Here is a 7,869-nt window from a genome sequence, read left to right on the forward strand (position 1 = left end):
ATTAGTGCAAATTTGATTTTTTTTCGCCGGGGGGAAAAAACTCTGTAATAGTGATGGGAGTAAAAGATGGAGGTGGAGCTTAGGGGTGTGGAGATACGGGAAGGGATTTAGTGTGTGCTGTGTTTTGGCTTTAGAGCGTTTCCCGCTTGTCAACCGTAGGAAATCTGATCTAGGAGATCAGAAGAGATTTACTGTCAAACTATCTTGTAGAGTAATCCCAATTGCTTGTTCCACACCAGTGTATGTGGAATGCTGCTCTCAGGTGCGGTCCTCCCGAGGAGAGTACACTGAGCTTCCTGTGGGGCTGTTGCCTCCAATGTGGGACGCATTTTATTTACCTACTTGTATTTATAAGCCCACATGATTTAATCATAGCTTTTTAAAGGGTGACTAGTGTATGGCTACAGTATGCAGTATTGGACACTTAAGGTTTTTATTTCCTTTTTTTCTCTTCTCAAAATGTCAGCCTTTGCACCTGTGGAGCCCTTCACTGCTCCACAGTCTTCTGCCCAAAGCCAAAAAGTAAAAGTCCTGCTATGATTGTATGTTCTGGTCTCATCAAAAAATAAAAAGAGTTGAAGTGACTAACCCTGCTTTCCAGCTACAGAACGGGCTTTGGTCCCTTGTCTTAAATCTAACAATCAGAAAGTTCTGAAAAGCAAAACCTCTTGAAGCGTTGAGATGAAAATATGACCAGACCTCATGAGCAGTCTGTATTTCGGATGTTTTGCAGAACCAGTATTAGTGAGTTTGATTATGGGGTGCCGCTCTTGGCCGCTGGTATGTGGAGTGTTATGTAACGGTTTATGTATCTTATAAATTTTCAATTCCAGTAAATTCTTACTCCCAAAATGTATATAATGCTTAGATTTTAGTTAAGGAATTGTGAACTTCGGTAGAATAATTTTGGCAGTACACGTGTGCTTAAAAAACTAAAGTAACTTAAGACATTTTAGTTTTTGCCCTCAGTAAATTCACTTGAGTTAACATAGAAAAAATAACTTCATACTGTATAAGTGCAGTAATGCAGATAGCTACAGCCTATTTGTAAGTATAGACATTTATCATCAAATAAGAAATTGTCACAGGATATGAGTTATTTTATACTCTCAACTCTAAAATTTAGATAGAACAGACAAGTCATAATGCAGCAAACTTACTTGGAATGAGAAGACAATATAATCAAATCAAGAAGAGTTCTGCTGTAGATACCAGACTTACCTGATTTCTAATCTCCTCTGCTACTATGACCTTGTACAAGTTGCCCAATTTTCAAGGCCTTGAGTGCCAGATGTACAAAGTGGGAAGTCTGGGATAGATGAATTTCCTGAGAGAGGTCTCCTGTAGTCCCAGCATTCTACCTGCAGCTAGTTAGTCTCAGAAATATCACTTTTTAAAAATGTTTCTCACCAGAGTGGGCATTTGGCACAGCAGTTAACACACTGCTTGGAGTGTGCGCCTCCCATATCTTGAGGGCCTAGATTCAAGTCCCAGTTGCACATGTGATTCTAGCGTCCTGCTAGTGTGCACCTTGGGAAGGAGTAGGTGATGGCTCAAGAGTGTGTGTGTGTATGTGGAGTGGTATTGGAGGGGGAGTATCTCTGCTTACCACCCACATGGGAGGTCCACATTGAGTTCTGGGATCCTGGCTTCAACCTGGCCCAGCCCTGTCACAGACATTTGGGGAGTGAACCAGGAGGTGTGACATCTCTGTCTCTATTTCTCTTTCAAATAAGTAAATTTTAAAAATGTTTACCAAGGACATGATCCCGTTTATCTCAAATGGCTGTCTTTCTGATGTAAATTTGTCATCTTACTTTGGACTAGATAATATGTAATATATATTATTGATATATTAATCATTAATATATAATAATACATTCTATATATTGGCATAAAAAGCCTGCCTTCCACATCTGTCCCTCAGCCACCCATTTCCCTACGTAGGGAGCAACCAAGGCTGTTTCTTGTGTATTTTTCCAAAAAGAAATTTTATGAATATACAAGTAAATAGGTACTACATGGTACATGTTTTTTTTTTTTTCTCTTTCTTTTTCTTTCTTTTTTTTTTTTTTGACAGGCAGAGTGGACAGTGAGAGAGAGAGAGAGAGAGAAAGGTCTTCCTTTTTGCCGTTGGTTCACCCTCCAATGGCCGCTGCGGATGGCGCATCTCGCTGATCCGAAACCAGGAGCCAGGTGCTTCTCCTGGTCTCCCATGGGGTGCAGGGCCCAAGGACTTGGGCCATTCTCCACTGCCCTCCCGGGCCATAGCAGAGAGCTGGCCTGGAAGAGGGGCAACCAGGATAGAATCCGGCACCCCAACCGGGACTAGAACCCTGTGTGCCAGCGCTGCAAGACGGAGGATTAGCCTGTTAAGCCACGGCGCCGGCCACATGTTTTCACTTGTTTACATAAATAGTAAATGATATACAAACATTTTACATACATTATTGTTCACTTAGAAGTTCTGTATTATATAAGGTGTTTCATTCTTTTTGTGATTGCATAGTATTCTATTATATAATGTATCATTTCATCGGTCTTCTCCTTTAGAACATTAAGAGTTTTAAAGATCTTAAAAGCAATTAGGCCAGTCCGTGGCTTACTTGGCTAATCCTCCACCTGTGGTGCTGGCACCCCGGGTTCTAGTCCCAGTTGGGGCGCCAGGTACTTACTAGTCCCGGTTGCTCCTCTTCCAGTCCAGCTCTCTGCTGTGGCCCGGGAGGGCAATGGAGAATGGACCAAGTGCTTGGGTCCCTGCACTCGCATAGGAGACCTGGAGGAAGTACCCGGCTCCTGGCTTCGGATCGGTGCAGCGCCGGCTGTAGCGGCCATTAGGGGAGTAAACCAACGGAAAGGAAGACCTTTCTCTGTCTCTCTCATTGTCTATAACTCTCTGTCTGTCTCTCTCACTGTCTGCCTGGCAAAAAATAAAAAAAAAAAAGCAATGCGCAATGAATAACTTAATAAATTCACCACTTTCCACATATGTGAATATATCCACATGCTAAACAGTGGAGGTCCATCTGCTTTGAGGTGTGTTCCCTCTGCCACTATAAATCTCATTTAGTGGAATAGTGATGCTACAGCAGTGTGGGAGGCAGCAAGCCTTGGCTCAAGTACTTGAGGCCCTGTCCACCGTGTGGTAGACTCAAATGGAACTACTGGCTGATGCTGTCATTAACCTCCCTCTCTCCTTTTCTGTCTCTGTCACTCTGCCTTTCAAATCTTAAAAAAAAAAAAAAAAAAAAAGTTCAGTTATATGAGATGAATCACCTGAATAGCTAGTTCTTTATTTGAGCCCTAGACAAAGCAGGTAGTTTGTGTTTAGGGTCTTTCTCCTAAACAAATAAGCTTATAAATCTTTAAACACTTAAGTTTTGCAGCCAAGCAAGTGTTACAGTGAGAAGTCTGTGAGAACTAAGACCTACTGATGTTACAACAGTTATTGTTCATTCCAGGCTGCATGCTCATTGAGTGCTACTTAAACTAGTGCTTTTGTTTCGAAGTTTTTGCCATGCATATATAGCTAAATTTGTGTATGATGCAATTTCCCATGCATTCTCACTTAGCAGTTAGAAAACTAAGCTTGGGCAGTTTAGCCTGGCTGTTAAAGACACCTGCATCCTCCATCAGAGTACCTGGGTTCGATACCTGGCCCTGCCTCCTAACTCCAGCTTCCTGGTGATGCAGACCCTGGGAAGCAGTGATGATGGCTTAAGTACTTGGGTTCCTGCCATCTGCATGGGATACCTGGGTTACATTCCTGGCTTCCAGGGCCAGTGCTGTAGTGCAGCGGGTTTACGCCCTGGCCTGAAGTGCCAGCATCCCATATGGGCACCAGTTCGAGGCCTGGCTGCTCCACTTCTAATCCAGCTCTCTGCTGTCACCTGGGAAAGCAGTATAAGATGACCCAAGCACTAGGGTTTCTGCACCCACATGGGAGACCCGGAGGAAGCTCCTGGCTTCAGATTGGCGCAGCTCCAGCCATTGTGGTCAATTGGGGAGTGAACCATTGAATGGAAGACCTCTCTCTCTGCCTCGCTTCTCTCTGTGTAACTCTGACTTTCAAATAAATAAGTAAATCTTTTTTTTTTCTTTTTTGACAGGCAGAGTGGACAGTGAGAGAGAGAGACAGAGAGAAAGGTCTTCCTTTTCCGTTGGTTCACCACCACCACCCACCCCCCGTGGCCGCCGTGGCTGGTGTGCTGCAGCCAGCGCACCGCACTGATCCGAAGCCAGGAGCCAGGTGCTTCTCCTGGTCTCCCATGCGGGTGCAGGGCCCAAGGACCTGGGCCATCCTCCACTGCACTCCCTGGCCATAGCAGAGAGCTGGCCTGGAAGAGGGGCAACTGGGGCAGAATCCAGCGCCCCGGCCGGGACTAGAACCCGGTGTGCTGGTGCTGCAAGCGGAGGATTAGCCTATTGAGCCATGGTGCCGGCCCAAATAAGTAAATCTTAAAAAAAAAAAAAAAAAAATTCCTGGCTCCCTCCTTTGACCTTCACTCTGCTCCATCCATTGGGGAATTTGGGGAGTGAACCAGAAGGTGGGGCCTCTTCCTGTCTGTGCCTCCCAAATGAATAAAAATTGAAAACTAAACCTAAAAGAAGTAAATAGTTTGCTCAGATTTGCCTGATGAAGTGACAGACCTAGAGCTAAACCTTCATCCTCTAGTCCAGGGCTATTTCCAATAAATCGCCCACTTGGAATTGAACATGCTTTAGCTCCAATAGTAGGTTTGAGAATACACAGTGGTCAGGGACTACTTTGTGTATATTTTCTCTGCCTAAATTCTAGACAACCTGAGTTCAGAAAGCAGCAGCGTGTTTTTCCAGGGACAAAATAACATTCCTTAAGTACTTGTTGAAGTAATCATACAACATGCTGATTAGCAATCAGGAGCCCTCCAAATCAAAAAATTAAGCTCATATAGAGAAACTGTTTCCTAACTGGGACACAGTTGTCACTTCAAGGTAAATTCATCAGTCGTAAGGACTGGAAGAAATTTAGGATTATTTGGAAATGGGTAGTCTTGCATTCCCCCGGGTTCATGCCATCATTTAGTCAGGAAATGTAAAGCAGTTTGCCACCAGGAGAGGAGAAGTAGTAGAAACAATAGCAAAACAATTGAGACGTGGAAGGTTGGGCATCTACCATAATAACTGTCCCCCTGAAGCTAGCATTGGAGCACGTGTCCCCACCCCCTTAGGGCCACAAGTCTCTCCTGCCAGTGTTTTTCCTTCTCGTCCTGTGACACTCTCCACCCTGTCTGAAGGGCCATCTGTCCTCTATTCCTATTGTAGTTCTGTATTACTACGGATTATTTGTTTTCCTTACAGCACACTGTGTGTCTTGTATGTCTGTGTATATTTCTTTCTCTGTGCTAAAGGTCAGAGAGGGCAGAGACTATGTTTTGTTCACCATCATGTATTCATGGAGATACTTGTTGATTTATGATGATCTTGAGCCTCCAGTTGCCAGTTGACAAGGTTGACCAAACCCACTCTTCAAATGTGATGTTTTCAACAGCATGTTTCCTCATGTTCTTAACATTTGTTAGTTCAAATGCGTATGTGATTGGTATACCTCTTTAAGAAAAATATTAACTTTTTCATTAACAAGCTTTTATTACGTGTGCAAGGCATTGTGCCAAGTGTAGAGAGAATACAAAGGTGAATACTGGAGGATTCTTATCCCTAAGGGAAGTAGAAATATTTGTAAGCAAACAGCTTTCATTTAAGGCAGAATGAAGCAAGTACTCACTAGGAGTTGTATAAGCAGTGTTCTGTAGAATCAGTGGGAGAAAAAAATGATTACTTTTAATTATAAGAAGGGCCTCATGGAGTTGAATTTTTTTACTTGGATCTGGAAGATAAAAAATGAAACTGAAGTCCATATAGATAAAAATGGATGAGTGTTTAGTTTCAGTTTTTTAAAAGTTGTTAAAATAGTAATATTGATCACAAAGGATTCTTTTAAAGCATTATTATAAAGCCATCTTTAAAAATCTCAGTTAAAAGGGGCTGGTGCTGTGTCATGGTATGTTAAGCCTCTGCCTTTGGCACAGGCATCCTATATGGGCAGGTACTGGTTCGTGTACTGGCTGCTTCTCTTACAATCCAGGTCTCCCACATGAGGGGTAGGGGCCCAAGGACTTGGCATTGCCAGCAACCATTGATTCATCATTTTTTTAAAAAGTGGTTTTTAAGCCAGTGAAGGTCTTTAGGATACCATTTTCTGACCACATCACTAAATGTGGACTGTTTTTTTTTTTTTTTTTTTTAATCTTATTTTATTTTTTTTGAAACAGGCAGAGTGGATAGAGAGACAGAGAGAAAGGTCTTCCTTTTTCTGTTGGTTCACCCTCCAATGGCCGCTGCGGCCGGCGCATCTCGCTGATCCAAAGCCAAGAGCCAGGTGCTTCTCTTGGTCTCCCATGCGGGTGTAGGGCCCAAGGACTTGGGCCATCCTCCACTGCCTTCCCGGGCCATAGCAGAGAGCTGGCCTGGAAGAGGGGCAACCGGGACAGAATCTGGCGCCGCAACCAGGACTAGAACCCGGTGTGCCGGCACCGCAAGGCAGAGGATTAGCCTGTTAAGCCACGGTGCCCGGCCTAAATGTGGACTGTTTTGTGATGCTCTGATGGGATTTTTTAAGTTTATTTTTGCTGTCCTACCATTGTTTTCTTGAGGCAGTATAGATTATCTCTTCCTACTCTCCCTAAAAAAAAAAAAAGAAAAGAAAAGAAAAAGAAAAACATATGCTTTAGAGTCACATACCTGATTTCAGCTGGGCCACTTAACTAATCCTGGTTCTGCCACTTTCCATTTTTGTTTTCAGACAAAATACTCGACCTCCCTGAGGCTCAATTTCTTTACAAAATGAAAATATCTACTAATCTCACTTCTGTTATTTAACTGGTTTTGTGACCTCAGGCAAATTATTTCACCTCTCTGAGCCTCAGCTTTTCTGTATACAAAATGAAGTTACCTTAAGTAAGTTGTTATTATTATGTAAAAAATGGTGTCCAGCAGTTCTGCCCTGACAGCTGAGCCCTCACCCTCCTTCACCTCCTCTAAATTCAACGTGTCCTTGAAATTTAAGGTTAGTGTGCTGTAACCTTTCCTTTGGCAGCTGCTAGCAGTCTCCTCTTTTCCAGAACTGTTGGCACTCATCATTTATACCACTGGCTCTTTTTCTTTTCTTTTTTTAAAGATTTACTTATTTTATTTGAAAGTCAGAGTTACACAGAGAGAGGGGGGAGGAGGGGAAGGGGGAGGGAGGGAGAGAGAGAGGGAGAAAGAGGGGGAGAGGGAGAGGGAGAGACAGACTGTCCCATCTGCTAGTTCACTTTCCAAATTCCTGCAACAGCTAGGGCTGGGCCAAGGTGAAACCAGGAGCTAGAGAAGGAGAGGCAGAGAGAGAGGTCTTCCATCTGATGGTTCACCCCCCAACTGGCCACAACGGCTGGAGCTGTGCCGATCTGAAACCAGGAGCCAGGAGCTTCCTCCAGGTCTCCCACACGGGTGCAGGGGCCCAAGGACCGGGGCCATCCTCTACTGCTTTCCCAGGCCACAGCAGAGAGCTGGACTGGAAGTGGAGCAGCCAGGTCCCAAACCAGTGTCCACATGCGATGCTGGCACTGCAAGTGGAGGATTAATCCACTGTGCCACAATGCCAGCCCCCTCATCTTTTTTTTTTTTTAAGATTTATTTATTTTACTTGAGTGTCACAGTAACACAGAGAGAAGAAGAGGCAGAGAGCGAGAGAGGTCTTCCATCCGTTGTTTCACTCCCCAGATGGCTACAACAGCCAGAGCTGTGCCTTTTTGAAGGCAGCAAGCCAGAAGCTTCTCTCAGGTCTCCCAC

This window comes from Lepus europaeus, chromosome 6 (genome assembly GCF_033115175.1).
Source record: "Lepus europaeus isolate LE1 chromosome 6, mLepTim1.pri, whole genome shotgun sequence".
In the NCBI taxonomy this organism is placed as follows: Eukaryota; Metazoa; Chordata; class Mammalia; order Lagomorpha; family Leporidae; genus Lepus; species Lepus europaeus.